Genomic DNA, 18544 nt, shown 5'->3' on the forward strand with positions numbered 1-18544 from the left:
TGATTGACACCTATGTTCCTTTTGAGGATGGTCACATATGGGGGTTAAGATTTTCTCTTTAACAGTGTGACTTGGGAGTATTTCCTTTATACAGTCTAATCCTCAGAGCCTTGGCTAGCCTCTGCTTCGGTCACCTTTTGTAGAAGACGTTAAAAGCTCCCTCTACCCTGTCTCTAGGCATCCTGGTCTCTGCACCCCACAGTGCAGCTGAAGGTGCTGGAGAGGCTCTGCTTTGCTAGTCTGTCAAAAAGACTTCCAATGGACCGCGTCCAATGAACTCGCTAAGGAGTCTAAAGGGAACCAGGTAGCAGCCTCAGCACCAGTCCCTGGGACTCACGGGCAGTGTGGGAAGCAAGGGCTTTAACTCCTCAGTTCCGATAGACTCCAGGAACTTCTTACCTGTCCTGGCCTTCCTGCTACAAGCCTGTTAGCCTGGAAAGTCTTAAGACCTCTAGGGGGAGGCCCGGGCTCAAGTGGGTGACAAGGCTCTGGGGAGCAGGTTCTCGTGCGCCAGCTTACCAAGTGCAGGAAGAGCAAGGAGGGAGAAAATGACCTCCTGCCTCCTGGACAGACTGTGCCTCACCTATTGGCAAGCTGCCAGCACATGCCTATAATTCCAGCACTTGGAGGAGTTGGAGGCCAGCCTGGTCTACATAACAAGTTGGCTAGCTTTAATTCAACAAGCCAAAACAACAGCACAGCTGTCATTCACTGGCAATTAAATAAAAATAAAATAAAATAAAAAAGAGGAAAGTGAAAGCACTATCGTGTTCAGCACGAGGGGCTTATGGTGGCCCTTCCCTTTAAATCTCATCTTATTGCCGGGAAAGGTAAGCGGTCCCAAGAGCCATCAACAGATGATGTGATTTACTAACTGCAGGTTACACATGACTGGATACTATTCAGTCATGAAAGGACCAGTAACGGTGTATGTTACATTTTGGCTGGACCTTGAAAACATTAAAAAGTGAAAGATCTCAGACACAAAGGGTCACAGCCCATAGCCCCATCTTATAGAATAACTAGAGCCAGAGAACCCATATGGACCAAAGCAGATTGCTAGAGGTCAGTAAATGTTTGGGGACTGTGTGCGTGTGTGCGTGTGTGTGTGTGTGTGTGTGTGTGTGCGTGCGTGCGTGTGTGCATACAGATGCCACTGAAGTGGGCTTTTAAAGAAGATTAATAATGGATTGACAAGATGGCACAGTGTGTAAAGGCACCTGCCACCAAACCTGAACACTTGAGGTTTGGTCATGAGATCCACATGGTGGAGAGAACTGACTCCAAGCTGTCCTCTGACTTCCGCTTGTGTATTTCATAGCACACACATGTACATGTACTCACGCACGCATGCACACACGCACACAACGCAATTTTTAAGAATACGGGTTAATGTGGACTAGGGAGAGAGCTCAGTGTGGTGATATATTATTTGTGGTTTATTAAAGCTTGCCTGAGGGTACAGAAAGCAAAACTAGCTACAAGTCGTAGAGCCGGGCAAGGTGGCACACACCTTTAATTCCAGCAGCCATACTAGTTAGCCACAGAGCCAGGCGGTGGTGGCACACACCTTTAATCCCAGGGTTCAAGAGACAAGCAGATGGATCTCTCTCCACACTGAGCTACATGAAACTGATCCAGTCCTAAATCAAAACAGCTCACACAAAGGTGATCTTGGGGCTTGGGATCACACGCCTTTAATCCCGGCACTAGGGAGGAATAAAAGGAAAAACCAAAGGGTCTCATGTGAAGATTTATCTCAGTGGTGCAGAGGACAGGATGGCCCTTTCAGACTGAGGTAGAGGTAAGAGCTAGTGGCTGGCTGCTTTGCTTTTCTGATCTTCCACTTCAAGCTTGTACCCCAGTATCTGTGTCTGGGTCTTATTAATGTTCCAGCCTAGTTCATGGAGTGCTTGCCACACAAGCATGAAGACCCTCATCCAACCCCCCAGAACCCATGTACAAAGCCAAACTCTGCAGAGGTGTGGACAAGGAAGAACCCAGGGGATTCACGGGCCAGCAAGTCTAGCCTGATCAGTTAGTCCCAGTAAGAGACCTTGACTCAAAAAGCAAAGTAGCTAACTCCTGATAACAGCACTACAGGTTGACTCGTGTCTTACACACACACACACACACACACACACACACACACACACACACACACACACACGTTAATGCTATGTTTCTGAAGTTGAATGAAGCACGCTCTGCTGCACGCTCGTGGCAACAGGAGGAGGAGGGTGGGACAGAGATGTAAGGCTGAAGGGCATCCAGCACCTACAATACAGGGGACCCGGCTGACACAGCACTGGCTTGCAGCCAGGGTTTCACACCGGCCACAGCTAATGGGCTAATGGCATAAGATGTGGGAGTTAAGAGCACTCAAGAGCTTGCCTGCTGTGACCCTTTGGCCCTGCACCCACACGCCTGCCTGCCTGCCTGCCTGCCTGCCTGCCTGCCTGCCTGCCTCCCTCCCTCCCTCCCTCCCTCCCTCCGCAAAAGAAAAAAGCCCTGAGTCTGGCTGGTAGCTTTGCACCCTTGAGCAGGCACCTGTGGATCAAGTTTCTCTGGAGGAATCCGGAATGTGCCTGTATCTCCTGCCTGTGCCCAAACAGAAGACTGGGGAGCGGAGACCAGCACACCCAAACTACAACAGTGTGAGGACCCTGGCATGGGAAACGTGCCGTCAGGGCAGCGCATGGGCCCTGCCCACTGCAGGAAGGCAGACAGCCGACACATTCCAGAACCTACTTTCTCAGAGCAGGTCCACACCCCAGGCATTGAACATTAGCAAGGGCTCCGCTTTCTGAAATCAGGAAATCATCCTGGCCACTCAGTTCTGCTGGCTCTCCCTGCCGATGATGTCTTGGCCCAGCTGGCAGCAATATTACACCACAGAACTGCCCACACCCAGGAAGGCCCAGGCTGAGGCTCAGTGGGACCAGGCTTGTTCCCACATGCAAACTCTTTCCAATGGACAAAGTGACGTGTTCTTGGGACATCACCATTTGACAGCTCGAGCACAGGTGCCATCACTTCCCATAGGCCCTTTCCAGCTGGGCGGGGCCACGTGAAACATGGAAAGCTGGCTGAGAAACAGGGTCAATCAAGGGAGACAGGTTTAGCCGAGTGCCTATCAAACCATAGAGGGCAGGTGCAGTCTGGGGTTGGGCTGTCAAGTCCCAACTTCTGCTCTACAAGCGGAGTGACCTTATTTCCTGGCCTCTCTGTGCTCTGGGCCCCTGGTGCACTGAATCAAAGGTGATGAGGCTCCAAACTCGCAGGTGCTTAGAGGATAGTATGTGGATCCCACAGGAAGTTCAGCATTAAACGAACATCCAAGGCCAAAGAGATGGCTCAGGGGTTATAGGTGCTTGCTACCAAGCCTGAGCACCTGAGTTTGATTCCTGGAACCCCCATGGTAGGAGGAGAGAAATGACCACCCATAACTTCTCCTTTGACCTTCACACATGCTCTGTGGCCTTGTATTAACAGTTTCCTCTAGAGATTAAAACATTCCAATCCTGCAGGGAAGCTCCTTAAGCAGGAAGGTAAACAACTCAGAAAGCTCCAGGAAGTCCCTGAAACTGACCAGATACACTAGGTCCCTGCCTGCCACAGTAAACAATAAAAGCCTAGAGTCTCCCTCGGAGGGGCAGAGCCAGGCTACAAAGACCACCTGAGACCAGACGGCTACCTGGAAGAAACAGAACACAGGCGGGCTGCCTGGAAGAGGTGTAGACAACCGAGGCACCTGGAAAGACCTCTCCACCCTGCTGAGCTGCCTGCAGGCTGTGCCGTGTGAGCTGTCACTCATGCTGGGGTGGCCTTTGGTGATGCAGCTGCTGGAGTCATTCCCGTTGCTGTAAGTAACCCCTCACCCATACTCCTGCAAGTAATCCAATAAAACCCATTGGGTCATCAAGTTGGACCTTGGTGGTGTGCATACTTTGGCCTGTCATGGTGGGTCCCCTATCTGGGGTGAGTGGGCATGTGTACTGTCTCCCCGGGAAAAGTTTGTCACACATGAACATGCCTGTACACATACACACAAACAAACAAATGCAAAAACAACTAAACAGCCAACACTGGAGATACATTTCCAATGTAGTGGTCTGAGGAAAAAGAAGATGGTTATGTCTCCTGATAGGGTTTCAACACTGACATGCAAATCCAAAAACAGCTCCTACCCAAACTCAGCCGTCTTGGCAAAGAACAGCAGCCCCGAGATGCTGACTTAGCTTTGTGCTACTTTGGGCCATCTCAGACTCAGTGACAGCCACGGAGCCTCTGGGGACTTCACCCAAGGTCTGGGGGAGGAGGGGCCCTGCCCTTCCTCTGCTCCCTGACACCAGGAAGCCAGGGCCTGGGCACCAGGGAAGTTTCTCAGGAAAGCAGTTTGGCTCTGGGGCCTGTCTACTCCAGTCCTCAATCTTGAGATTGAGGGAAGAGGGGGAAAGCAGCCGAAGGATCGCTTAATGGGCCAACCCAGGGTGACACGGGCCCTTGCTTGACCCAACAGTCACCTCAGCCTCGGGGACGTCCAGCTCCTGCCACCCCGGTACGCAAGACTCCAAAGTATATTTTACACTCTGGCCTTGCTGGCAGAGAGCTCCGGAAACAGCTAGGCCTAGCTTCAGAAAGGTATATCCACAGCAGGCTGGATTTCCCACGACATAGGATAGCAGCATGTGTATCACCTGCCCAGGCACATCTCAGCTGGGCAGCTGCCACCGGACTGGACCATCGTGGGAGTCACCCTCCTCAGGCCCTGACTGCAAGCCTTCCTGCCAGACTCGGGTTTCCACAGCTGGGGCTGGACCACAATCCCTGCTCCTACCGGAGGCGCTGCCGGGCTCCGCTGCTGTCTGAGTTTCTGTTCCCATATCAAACGCGGTTCTTTCTGCTGAGGCGACAAGACCTGCCAACAAAGCAAGCCGCTGGGACCCGCACTTTCATAGCATAGCACACTACAATGAATCACTGAGGCTTAATGGCATTGGCAGCTGGGCTGGTGGCAGGGACCCGTGTGAAAGCTGCACAGGGAGCTCAGCTCCACTCCCTGCACCTCATCTCTCCTGATTGACAGCTCCCTCTCCAGGTCCCCAAACAGAAGACCAGACAGCATGGAGATCTGCATGTGGAACAGTCTGATTCCTTATTAGCCCCATCCCAGGCACACTGTCCCCTTACAAAGGAGGAGGGGACCAGTCACCTGCCATGCCCTGCCCCTTGTGACACTCAGCAAACCCTGCATGCACGCCAGGAGCTTGATGGAAATAAATGTGGAACTTCGGGTACCACTCTACCTATTTATGCCGAGGGGACCTGCAACAGACAGACCTCAGGTGGCTTGGGGCTGTCAGCGTGGGTTCTCTGGGAGGTGGAGGCTTGGAGGAAACACATTAGGAAGGGATTAATCTCCTTCCAGGAAGCTGATCTTGAAACACAACAGACCATGTGACAGAGGCTACAGACGATGTCCCTGTCCTGGGTCAGAGATCCAGCATTTTTGCAAGGCACAGAGGTGGGCAGGGTGAGGCACATAAGACAGACTGCGTTCCTAGACCTTACAGAAGGCAGTGGCCACAGCGATCTGGACGGACAAGTCCTGGTGGCACCACCCTGAGGCAGCTCCTCTGCTCATCTGTCTCCCTCTGCCCACCCTGCACACCTCATATAACCCTTAGATTCCAGAGAGCCAGGTAGACCCTGAGACTTCCAAGTGCACGCCTGCTATCAAACAGTCTTGGCCCATAAATGACCTACACTTAGCTGATGCCCATCTCTCAAGGTCTGCTCCAGCTGCCTCCTCCACAGCACCTTCCCTGGTGGGCCTCCATGGCTGCCTCACAGCCATTTCTTCCACACTGTGTCTGGGATTACCTCAGGACCCTGGGCCTGCAGGAACCCAGGCATGCGGTCAGTCACAACCCTGTATCTTGGATGAAGTCCATGAGCCTGTCCAAGACCCGCCCATATGTAGCCAGCCAGCAAGTGGCTTCACAGTCTCCCAACACCTACCACAAAATCCAGAGTTCTGGAATGTTCCAGGCAAGTGCCTTGGGAAAAAGCCAGGAGAAAAGTCTGTGGGTCTTCTTCACCCTGGGGTGGGGGGGTGGGGGGGGTAGAAGCAGGAAAGCAGCCCCAGCTGCTGAGACCTGGGGACCCTCCTGAGTGTGGCTGCCCCACAGGGTCCCCAGGCCTGCCGTGCCTAAGCTGCTTCATCAGTCCTGGCCAGGGCCAGTTCCACCGTCACCAAGGGGAAACGGCCCTTGGTTACCACTGGCCTAACACAGAAGGCAAAACAAACACGAAGGCCTAACAGGCCTCCGTCCTCACTGCTGGGAACAATTGCAGGGCAATCAGCCCAGCAGTTTGAGGGCCCTCCAAGACTGGAGGCCCTAAGCCAGTGGGAGGCCAGTAGGTAACTCATTCCCTCCCTTTGCCTCTGAATATCTCCCAGGGCCTAGGGACCCGGTGTCATCCCACTCAGGAAGACAAACACACAAAACCCCAGTAACTGCAGAGTCACGACCAACACAGGCCACGGCACGGAGCGCTGAGCCAAGTTTGCAAAACTCTTTTTTCCGCCAGCAAGCTTGGCAGGTGCGGAGGTGATGCCCCAATCAGACCTCAAGGAGGGTGTACCAGAAACCTCGGCCCAGGCAGGGGCAGGCTGGAAACGGGCATCGTTCTGGAAGACTCTGCCAGCTATGACCAACCCTCGCACCCCCACACACCTCCCGCCCCAGGCCGAGCAACTTGTCGTCAGATGGATAGACTGCACCACCACACTGGGCAGGGAGCAGCCAGGACAGCAGCAGGGTCCTGCACTGTCCTGAGGGGGGGTGGGGTGGGTAGAGGGTGGAGGGCGGAGGATGGGGTGCAGCCAGCATAGCCCAGGCACTGGTCCCTAGTCCCCTCCTGTCCCAGCACACCCAGAACCTTCCACTCAGAATCACATTTTCTTCTGGGTCTCTCCCTTGCAGGGTCACCTTCCTGCCACACTTTAGGACACCCTAAGTAGACGCGGAGGGAAGCTTTAGCAGAAACAGGAGAGAGAAAGAGCTAAGTATCACACCTCTCCTCAGAGCCTCGCCCGAGTTTCCAGGTCTGCCCTCTGCAGCAGGGTAGCTTGCCAGGGGAAGTGTTTGTCTTCCCTCCCTCCACCTTCCTACTTTGTGGGCGTCCGTGTGAGTGAGCCTCGCACGCTTTCTCTTCCCTGCACTTTGACTGGTGTTGCCGGGTGGGGGTAGTGGGGAGTAGGGAGGGCATAGGGGTTCTGACCTTGAACAAGATCCAAATCCTCATCATACAGGAGCCACAACCCTTGGAAGATGCTCTGAATATTCCCACGCTCCATCCTCAAGCTCCCTTGGGTCTCCCACTCCTTAGCCTCCCTGGAGCCATGTTTTTCTCTGACTACAGTGGTAGTTTACTCAGGCTTGAGGGACCTGCCCAGGTGAGAGATGGAGAACGGAGGACCGGAAGAAAGAATGTGGGGCTCCGAGATAGACACACAGAGGTGTCGCACAGAGGTGTGACTGGCCCCCAGGGTATGTGCAATCGGAACCCCACCCTGATCACAGTAAGGACATAACCCTGAACCGGAGGCAGAGCCACCCGGGCGGTAAGCCTGGTGGGACGGGAGGTCAGGGTGCTTCTCATGTCCCACCCCCAGCCTGTCCTACTCTCTCACCCCCCACGGAGGGTTCTGTGTCCGTAACCCAGGGACGTCTCAGGGCAAAAGCACTGTTAACAGCTAGGCTGAGGGTCTGCCTTGGAGTAGTCCCGTTAGGCTTTAACGGCAGCGGCCTTACCTCACTGGAAGCCAACTTAAGCCAACTTTGGGCTCAGCCCTCGTCCTTGCTCGTCTCAGAGCGGTGGGTCCCAGCCTTCCTAGCACCTCCATCCTTTAATATGGTTCCTCTTCTTGTGACACCACCCAAAAAGTTATTTCCGTTGCTACTTCATGACTGTAATTTTGCCACTCTTGTGAATTTTGATGTAAATATCTGTGTTTCTGGATGGTCTTAGGCAATTCCCACAACCTACATGTTGAGAACCACTACTCTGGAGAAACTTGAGGACCCACCACCCCCTCATACGGCCCCAGCACAGACAGTAAGGCCACTGAATTTAACAGTGGGGTGGGGGGGGTGTCAGTCTTAGATTTTGATACTGTCCTGCTGAAAATTTAAACTGCACATTCCAAGGACAACGACCCAGGAGCTATCAGAACCCCCTCTCCCTTCGTTTTGCCTCCTGAGTCACTGGAGACGTCGATCAGAACACAAGGACATTTAGGGTAAGAATATGAAATGCAGGCTGCAGCCCAGCAGCAAGGACAGCCATCCGATGAGAGGCGGGGAGGACACGACACAGCAGGAAGCCCGCTCACTCCACTCGCGCATACTGAACCCCGGGCTCCTGGGTGGGAGCCAGAAAGCACTGGAAATGGAAAGCCGCATCCTCTCCCCAGTTTCATTACCAACGCAAAGGGCACGGAAGGGCTGCAGGTCCACAAACTCGCGGCTGGTGTCATTTTGGCACGCTAATGTTGATCTGGTGGTCAGCTGTTGGCTCGGGGCATAACTATGGAAACTGGTACTCAGACACGCCCTTGAAAAGCCATCAGAAACAGCTGGTCCATCATCTTCCTCTCTCCATCATTTCCCATTTTCCTTCTCTTTTGTTCAGGGGAAGGGAGGCTAAGAACCAAGAGGGGACTAGGGAGACACTTGGTAAAGTTCTTGCTTTGCCCTACAAGCAGGAAGACTTGATTTAGGCCCTCAGACCACATTTAAAAGCCGGGCATGGTGGAACTTGCTTGTTATCCCAGCACTTGGAAGGCAGTTGGATTTCCGGGGCTTTTGAGCTGGCCACCTAGCCCACTAGGAGAGCTCCAGACCAGTCAGGTAACTTGTCTCAATAAACAAGGTGGGGCTGGCAAGGCGGCTGGGTGGATAAAGGCACTTGCTGCCAACCCTGATGACATAAACTCAGGTCCTGGATCCCACACTGTGGAAGAACTGACTCCTGCCAGCTGAACTCTGACCTCCACACTCACAGTGGCATGCATGTGTCCATAAACACACACACACAATAAATGACTTCAAAAAATACCACCGGGCGTGAAGGTGCCCACCTTTCATCCCAGCATTTGGAAGGCAGAGGCAGCTACACGGAGACCTTATCTTAAAAAAACAAAACAAAAAACACAAGGTAGGTGGCAGCTCAGGAACCACCCGAGTTTGCCCTCTGGCTTCCACACAAACACATGCACACACACACAAGAACCGGGAAGGATGACGCAGAAAGCATCTTTTAGGCGAACGGCCTCAAAGACGGCAATGCCTATCAGCTGCAGGAGTAGATTCATTTTTCTCCTGCAAAAGTGAGAAGATGAAAACCCAGCCCCACAGGCTGCGGAGGGCATCAAAGACAGTGGATGCCCCAGCAGGAGTCCAACAGCTCCCGGCACACAGTAGGACTTTCAATGATGCCACATGCTTACACAGCTCTGTGTGGGCAGCTTGTAGTATTGCTATGTGACATGTGTTTGTGCATGAGGCGGTGGACATCACTATTTACCTGGCATCCATGTGGTTAAATCTTAACATAAAACACCTGACTGCATGAGAACCGCAAAAGGCAGATTTAAAGCTCCCTTAATGACCACCTGACCATGGGGCTGGAGAGATGGCCCCGGCAACGAGAGAGAGCACCGCTCCAGCAGAGGAGCGTAAGTTCAGTTCCCAGCACCCCATGTGTGGTGGCTCGCTCCAGCTCCAGGGGGCCTGACGCCCTCTCAACATCCATGAATACTGCATTCATGTGCACACATACATACACAATTTTAAAAATAAATCTTGTCTTAAAGGACCATCTATTTGGAATGCTTTGTTTTGTAAAATGCGGTTACGCCTGGCAACACTATGGAGGTTCATCAAGACTCTCAAGACAGAAAGGCCGTGCAATCTAGCAATTCCATGTGGGGTACACATCGCTACTGACTAGTTCTCCCTGCTGTCACAAAAGCAACGTAAGGGAGGAAGGATTTGTTCAGGCTCACAGAGTGAGGGTCCAGGATGCTGGGGCTCAGCTCACGTCTCCCCTTTTGAAAAAAATATTACTCTATGTGGGGGGGAGAGCGAGAGGCAGGGAGGGAGGGAGAAGACAGAGGTGTCTGGTTATGGCTCCACGCATCTCGACACACACATTGAGGTCAGAGACAATTCTGTGGAGTGGGTTCTCTCCTACCTTTAGTCAGGTTCTGGGGATTGAGCTAAGACTCTACAGTTTCTACATCCAGTACTTCACAGAGACATCTCAAAGGGCCCTTGCTTTCTCCCCTTATCCAGTCTGGGACCCCAGTCCGTGGTACATGCATTCAGGGTAGACTGTCCTTTCTTGATTACACCTTTCTGGAAATACCCTTATTCACAGGGACAGAGGTGTGTTCCCACAGTGAGTCTAACCCAGGCAAGTTGCTAATGACGACTACCCGTCACAATGCTACCCTTTGCCCACGTGGTACTCAAGAGCATCACTATGAAGCCGCACCTTTCCATCCCTGACATTTTCATCCCCAAAAGCCCCCACAGTCTTCCAACACCATTCAAAAATCCAAAGCCTCTTCTAAGAGCCAAGGCTGCTTTGAATCTACAAAATCAAAAGGCAAGTTATGCATCCTCCAATATACAGTGGCAGAGAATAAACGGGGTGGGGGGATGGGGGGGAACACGGAAGTAGCTGAGCAAAGCAAGACTAAAACTCAGAAGGGCAAACACCAATGCCTACAGTTCCACATGTGACATCTGGGGTTCATGATGATGCCAATCCCCTCCTGCCGTCACCTACAGCACACGTGACTCTTGGAGCATGCCTGCAGCTTTCCTGTGATCTTAGTGCCTCCAACATACTTGGAGTCTCCTTTGCAACCCAGGCTTCACCTTCTCAGCCTCATGCAATGACCTCTCAAGGCCTCCTGGCAGGGAATCCGAGCCTGCCACGTACTGCCTAGCTTCAGCAGCTTTCCGGAACCTTGGTGCAAGTCTCCATGACCACCTCCTCAATCCTCAAATCTCTATGACTGCAAAACTAACACCACCTGGGTGAGAGTGCCAAGTTCTGCTGTCAGCCCAAGGTGTCGCCCAGGCCCCCTAGACACAACAGCCTCAGTGCGTCTTCAAGGCTAGCCTGGGAAAATGCATATATTTATTTTCATTGAGGGGATGGGTGTCCCTGCCATGGCATGTCTGTGAAGGTCAGCAGACACCTTGTGGGAATTAGTTCTCTCCTTCCATCACATGGTAATGGGTACCAAACTCGGTTATCAGGCGTAATTGGGGGCGAGCGCCTTTGTCCGCTGAGCCATCTCACCAGCCTGCGTTTACTCTTTAAAATGGTTAGGGGCTGGAAATGGGCTTCAGTGGTAGAGCACCCACCCAGGATGCATGAGGCACTGTGTTTGAGCCTAGGATTCAAATAGTAAATTTTAGGTTATCTGCATTTGCCACAATAAACACTTCTTTCATATGAAAATGAAGGAGAGGAAAACTTGAGGCATAGACATCTAAAAGTAATAAAGGAAGAGCTCTTTCATCCTGGTATTCCTGGGACAACAGTTCAAAACTGCTAAGAAATGTGGCCATTGCCCCTAGCAGTACCCTCTTGTCTCTTTAAGGTGACCAATAGCCAGCACTGTCTGTCCTCCCAAGAGCAGCCCTGCTGAAAAGGACAACTGGCCTAGCACAGAGGAAAGGACACCATTTATTTGGTGAAAAGTTCCCCAGGGCTCTCTGCAGCATCCTTTCCTTCCTGCCATGATTCCCAGGCTGCACCTGGGTCCAGTCTGAGCCACTCCAGGCAGCCCACGTGCTCACAAGCTATAGGTCTCACCAAACAGGCAAGGAGACAAAAGGCAGGAGGGAGATGGGAACTCAAAAGAAAGCAGATTAAGGCACTGAAAACCAAGCCTCCAGTAGCTAAAAGCTCACATCTCCCCTGAGTCTCAGGGCTCCGTTGTCAGGGAGATGCTGAACACGGTATCACCCAGGTCCACATATCTGGAAAGAGGCTTGGAGACACATGCTTGTTGGTGAAGAGAATTTAAGTCTAGCTAAGTGTGGTGGCATATGCCCACAATCCCAGCACATGGGAGGCTGAGGCGGGACAGGAGTTTGAAGCCAGCCTCCACCACATAGTGAGTTCAAGGCAAGGCTGGGTTACATGAGATCCCGTCTCATAAAGCAAAACAAACAGACAGACAAACCACTGAAGTCAGGACTGAGGCAAAGTGCCCAGGAGAGAGCTGTGAGTGCCAAGGTTACTCTGGCTCCCAGTACGCTCTCCTGCTGCCCACATTTCCTGTGGCCTCTGTTCCCAACCATACTCAGTCTACAGAAGCAGCCTACTCAGGCCCAGGTCAAGTGCCCTTCAAGGTCAAGGATTCCTAATCAATACATTGAACGGGCCTAAGAAAAGCATCCTCTGTACTTCTCAACCTCATCTGGAACTCTGGCTATGACCTTGACAGACACTGAACTCTTCCTGACAGGCCCATGCCCCACCCCAGCAACTCCGCAGGCCTCAGCTGCCCCTCACTCTCTGTTGCCCTCTGCTTTGGTGGCTCCGGGGCACAATCTTCCTCAAAGTTACCCCAAAACATCTCTCATGAGGACTCAGACAGACCCTCCCCTCCCAGTCTCTGTATCTGTTAATTTCAATTCTCAACCTCTGGTTCGTCTTGGTTCAAACAGATGCCATCCTTGCTGGGAATCCCTCACCCCACATACCAGGTGTAAGTTCCCTCTGACACTACAGGTCAAACCGGACCCCTCTCAGCCGGCCTGAGTCCTCACCTGTGAAACTACTGATGGTGTAGCTCTTGCCATACTCACTTTTGGATCTGCTAACACAGAGACAAGATGTGGCCAAAAGATGTGAATAGTCCACTCAAATAAATGAATGAATGAATGAATGAATGAAATAAGCAAGCCCCAGTGGCAAACAGGCTTGCTTGAAAAGATGCTTAAACTCACGTTCGCAGGTGTTGTGGGATATCTGTACACTGTGTGAAGACGTATTGCTGTGATTGATTTAATAAAGAGCGGAATGGCCAAGAGCCAGGCAGGAGGTATAGGCAGGATTTCTGGGCGGAGAGAGGAAGGAGGAGGAGATCTAAGTACGGGAGAGAGGGGAGACATGGAGAGGAAACAGGAGGTGCAAGATGGAAGAGCGGTAATGGCGTGTGATACAACGTGGATTAATGTAAATGTGTTAATTTGTTATAAGGGCTAGTTAGGAACAAGCCTAAGCTAAGGCCAAGCTTTCATAATTACTTGGGAGCTGGCTGGACAGAGAAAGACTCTTTACAGACAGGGGAGCCCCAAATTAAAACGAGACATCACTGTGCACATGCCAGATTTCTAGCGCCTCCTGCCTCCACTGGAGGGGGGGGAGGGTAAAGGAGTTAGTACCACACAGTTTGAATAGGGAAATAAACTGCCAGTCAACTCAGAAGTTCTACTCCCGGCACTCGAGCTGTAAGAATAAAGCCCCAGAAGGCAGGATGCCTGTGGATCTGTTGGTGACAAGTCTCTGCCCTTCGCGGTGGAACGCCTCCTGGAGAGATGGACAAGCGTGCATTTACTAGCCAGCCTCTAAACTGCTGGCCCTTGGTTGAGATGGCCAGTCTTCCCCCACACTTGGGCTCCAGTGGGAGGAACGGCTGGGCTGCAAGCAAAGCAGAGAAGCGTGGCACCCAGACCTTCGCCACTCCGCCACAGCCTTCCTTCTCTTGGTCTGCCCTGCCCTTGCCTGTAAGATGCATCTCCCCAAACTTCTTAGGACACTCACAGGCACCCATCCCCTTTGTAACCCAGCGCCTCATTTGTGCCAGAATTCACCATCCTTTTTCAGTTTTTACATCCATTTGGCAAAGTGTCCATTTTTAGACAATCACTCCCAAAAAACAGATGACATAGATACATATCCTATACGCACAATAATGCTACAGCCACAAAGTTCAAACATCATGAAACACACACACACACACACAGAGAGAGAGAGAGAGAGAGAGAGAGAGAGAGAGAGAGAGAGCAGAAACTTAAACTGGCATAGACAGAAATAAAACTGTATTTGCCTCCACCCCCTGTGAGTGCTACTCAGGAGGGCATGGACGGTCGGTCAGCCAGCCTGTCCAATGACTACACATGTGCACAAGGGTCATGCTTGACTCTTAGCTAAGAAACAACAGCAGATTCATCTAAACACAAGAAACCACCTGATTACCCAGCCCCAAAGCGGTTCCTCCCAGAGAGCTGGTCAGGGCAGCAGACAGAAAAGGCTTAGAGAATGTCCCTCCCTCAACACCCCGTCCCTTACAGCCAACATGCTCTATAATGCATCCAGGGGGATTTTTCATGTTTTGACTCAAAAGTAATGCGTCTTTGAAATTAAGCCAAAGTAGACTAAACTTTCGGAATGAAGAAAGCCCCTTGGAAAGTCAGGCTTACTGAGTCTGCCCGGCTAGAATCAGGGTGCTGGCTGTCTATCTCCAGGGGGTGAATGTGCAGGAGACTGTTGGCCAGCAGCTCTCTCTGGGAAAGTAGACACGGCAGCTGCAGCATGGCCCTGCGGGTATCCCAACTTCTCAAAACTCTTAGATTTCCCTCAGCTCCTGTGCCCTCCAAGGAGGCCACACACAGGGACACCTGCCAAGCTCCTGCTACCTCTGCATCTACTCTGATCATGTCTCTGATTCCTTTTCAAAGCACAAAGGAGGTGGCCGAGGGACACCACTGGACTCTTCTGGGTGGCGGGGGTGTGCTTCAGATGGTCTGAGAATTTGTGCAGGGTGGAATCTCAGTGGTCTGGCAGCGGGGAGACTGGGTCTCAGAAGAGCAGTAAGGCCAGTCCTTGGTGGAGCTTGGAGTAGACTCTGACACTGGGGAACTCTCCCCACCTGAGAAGTCTTCCCATGAGCACCAGAGACCCAACCAGTCAATGGCAGAGAAAAGCAGGGATGGTGTTCCGGCCTGGGAACTCTCCCACCTGATGTCAGCAGCTGGCCCTGTCATGTTCTTGAGGACAGCTGGGACATCGTCAGTATAAGACAGCATCAGTTCCCTGACTCATCTTCCCAGGTGGACCTGAGATACTCTGTCCCTGCCACCACTCTTGGCTACGATGGCCTTTAACCCTGACAAACAAAGTGTTCTGCAGTGAGATGTAGGACAGCTTTTGGAGTGGCAAAACACACAGACATCTTTGCTCCTAAAGAGGACACAGGACTAACGAGGACCCAGTGCTAATTTCCCTCCAGGACTAAGGACATTCCCTGTCCCTTTTCACAAAGGAGGACTTGGACAACTGCTGGGCCCTGGGAGATGGGACACGACCTCAGACTGCTGTGTCCGGAGCTTTGCGCGGCCCTGGGTCAGTGAAGATACGGGACCAGTCAAAACAATCCTGGGACTTTTGCCTGAACGACCTTCTGAGAACAGGGTCAGAAGGAACGAAATGAGACACTTGAACAGGAGACACAGTTGCTGACGCCAGGGCTGAAACACCCGGGCTCAGAGCGCCTAGACCCATCGACTCTTCCTCTTGTGTTCTCTAATCAGGGTTACAGTTCACCAAACCAATTTGTTTTCCTTTTTAGGTTTGATTTTCTGACCTGAAAAAGTTCCTGCTGACAAGCAAGATTAAGCTTCTGGGTGTGATGTGGAGAGTGTGTGTGTGTGTGTGTGTGTGTGTGTGTGTGTGTGTGATGTGGAGTGTGTGTGTGTGTGTGATGTGGAGTGTGTGTGTGTGTGTGTGTGATGTGGAGTGTGTGTGTGTGTGTGTGTGATGTGGAGTGTGTGTGTGTGTGTGTGTGTGATGTGGAGTGTGTGTGTGTGTGTACACATGTGAAGGCCGGAGGTCAACCTGAGCATCTATCTTCCTTATTCACAACCTTTTTAAAGGCAGGGTTCCCTCTTGAGCCTGGAGCTCACTGACTGAGCTAGTCTGGCTGGCTACAAAATCCAGGATCCTCCTGTCTCTGCCTCCCCAGCACGGGGATAGCAGGCACGTGCCGCCAGGCGTGGTGCTCTTTTGTGAGTTCTGGGGGTTAAACTCGGGCCCTTGTGCTTGCATGGCAAGCTCTTCAACAACTGAGACATTTCCCTAGGTTTTGTTTGCTTATGAATATTTTAAACTATTTATTTTTGGTGCCGGGGACTGGCATGCTGAGTGAGAACTCATCCACGGTCCCAAACTGAACTTTGCAGAGCCTTTGACCTTGGAGGCTCCTATGGCCTTTCCTCTGTGTGACAGTCCTCCTGTGCCCTCACGGGGCTTTCGTGTGCTTTCTATCACTTACCTGTTTCCTGGCACCCCATGTGTGCTGAGCTACGGAACCCCTGTCTCTCCGCCTCAGCCCAGCACTGGTGTGTGCTAACTGCTGGCACTAAACCTTCTCAGTTAGTGCCAGGCACATAGAACAGGTCAGACAACATCTGGATGGGGCACCTACCTCTTGGTGGCCCTTACTTGATGTCACATCGGGTGCAAATCTGAGACAGAAATCCAGTCAGTCTAGGAAGAACCAGGTAGTTACTCCACCTCTGCTCCTTCCAGGGGCCATCGTCACGGCCCTTCCTTCCCCTGTGTGGCTTCTAAGCCCGCTTTTGTCCCTCCACTGCTCACACTCTCCCGTGGCTGCCTTCGGGCGCGAACGAGCATCCCACAGAGCCTGGTCTTCCTTCCATCTGGGTCGGGTCACCCGCTTTCCCTCACCCTGCCATGCTCGCCAGTCTTCTGGGAGCCTCAAACTCGGGGCCTCTGCACCACCCAAGGGTTCCCCTTCATTCAGAGGGCTATCCCGTCTCTCCCATTAGGCCTGGCTCTGAGATCAATATACCACTGAGGCCTGCCAGCCATCAGCTATGGCAGCAGATGGGTCTGCCCTGGCGTGTCTGCCCCGGGAACCCATTCCACGCTTCTCCAGAAATGTTATGCTCATGGAGACACCAGCTGGAGACCAGTCTTCACCATGAGAGCAGGAGCTTCCTGTTGCTCACCACATCTCAAGACCTGGAATAGTGGCTGGTGTGGTAATAAATAAATAAATGTCTGTGGGATGAGTGTGAGGCTCCTTTCTTATACCAATTTGCTCCACAGAAATACTGCACAATTCTCTAGGGAAGCGGGGCCTAGTGCCTCCCTCAGATACGCCACCACACTGAAGGGGTGCCTATGCACCCCTCTGTTTGTCCCCAGCTGGCTGGCTGTAAACCCTACTCTACTCCCCCCCCACCCCGCCCAGCCCCACCCGCTTATCTTCCAGGGTCCTCGTTTCTAGAGATGCAGCCCATGTCTAGTGGGTAGAGTTAGCTGCGCCTCGGAAGCAGGCAGCAGCTTTGGCCTTTCCCTCTCTCCCTGCTGGCCAGGGTATCAGCTCAGATGGACCACTGAGCACTGGGCCTTCTGGGCAATCCACACCTACACTTCCCATCCATCAGCTGGAGAGGCCAGTGTTCCCGTCTTCTAAGAAAGACTGCATCTGCACCAGATTCGGCCACACAGGCCCCCAGCACAGGAAACAGACTTCTCATCTCAAACGTGACCGCCTAGCCTGGTGTCAGTCAGCTCTGAGAAGTTAAGGGTCATAGAGGCATTGTCATGGTGTCTACACCGTGGCTTCAAGTCTGTCACACCCACCTCTGAGTCTCTGGGCACCAGGAGACACCAGCCAGCAGCTGCCTCCCACCAGGAGCCCCACACAAAGTCCTCATTATGGGAAGACAGGCTGGCCACTGGCAGATGCAGCATCAGGGAAAGCCAGGTTTTAGATTTTCTCCAAGGATACAATAGGCTTTTGTCTTGACTCCTGCTCCATGCCCACCCACCCAGCCTCCTCAGTGGGGACAGTCCAGGACCCCCTAGGCTGCCACACCTGCCCGTAAAGACTTTGAGGATAGAAAGGCCTACGCAGCCAGCACTGGGCATCTCCACACTCCCTACGAAGCGTACTGGGCACCTACTATGTGCTGAGCAGTGGAGCTGTAGCAGAATCTGCACACAGTAGAGCGGGCAGAATGACATCCACTGTTGCCATGGATGGCCGAATAGTCTCCCATGTGCAGGCCTGCTTCACTGCGGTCTGCATGGTGACGAGAACAACCTGCTCACTTAGGGGCGGCTCCAGCTGCATCACAGGTGCCAGACCCACTGAGAAAAACACAGGCGAGAGACGATCGGAGATCAGGGTCCCTTGGGCTGCGGGTGGGACTCAGCTGCTAAGGGCTGTGTCACAAAAGGTAAGAACAAACTCCCACAAGTTGTCCTCTTACCTCCACATGCAAGCTAACACACACACACACACACACACATGCACGCACGCACACACACACACACATGCACGCACGCACACACACATGCGCACACACACATGCACGCACGCACACACACACGCACACACACACGCACGCACACACACGCACACGCGCACACACACACACGCACACGCGCGCACGCGCGCGCACGCGCA

At 52.7% G+C, this 18544-nt stretch overlaps 1 protein-coding gene across 2 annotated transcripts in view; it reads right to left on the reverse strand.

Annotated features, from left to right (window-relative positions):
• The window catches only part of Spsb1 (splA/ryanodine receptor domain and SOCS box containing 1), a 61049-nt gene that overhangs the window by 20133 nt on the left and 22372 nt on the right, over nt 1–18544 (reverse strand). The window contains exon 1 of one of the 2 annotated variants that reach the window (XM_051173863.1): nt 6025–6079. The exons of the other annotated variant lie outside the window; for it this stretch is intronic. The gene's annotated coding sequence lies outside the window, so the exon portion shown is untranslated. Of the gene's footprint in view, nt 1–6024; nt 6080–18544 lie in introns of those variants that run through there. 2 annotated transcript variants of the gene reach the window in all.

The sequence above is a fragment of the Phodopus roborovskii genome, unplaced genomic scaffold (genome assembly GCF_943737965.1).
Source record: "Phodopus roborovskii unplaced genomic scaffold, PHOROB, whole genome shotgun sequence".
In the NCBI taxonomy this organism is placed as follows: domain Eukaryota; kingdom Metazoa; phylum Chordata; class Mammalia; order Rodentia; family Cricetidae; genus Phodopus; species Phodopus roborovskii.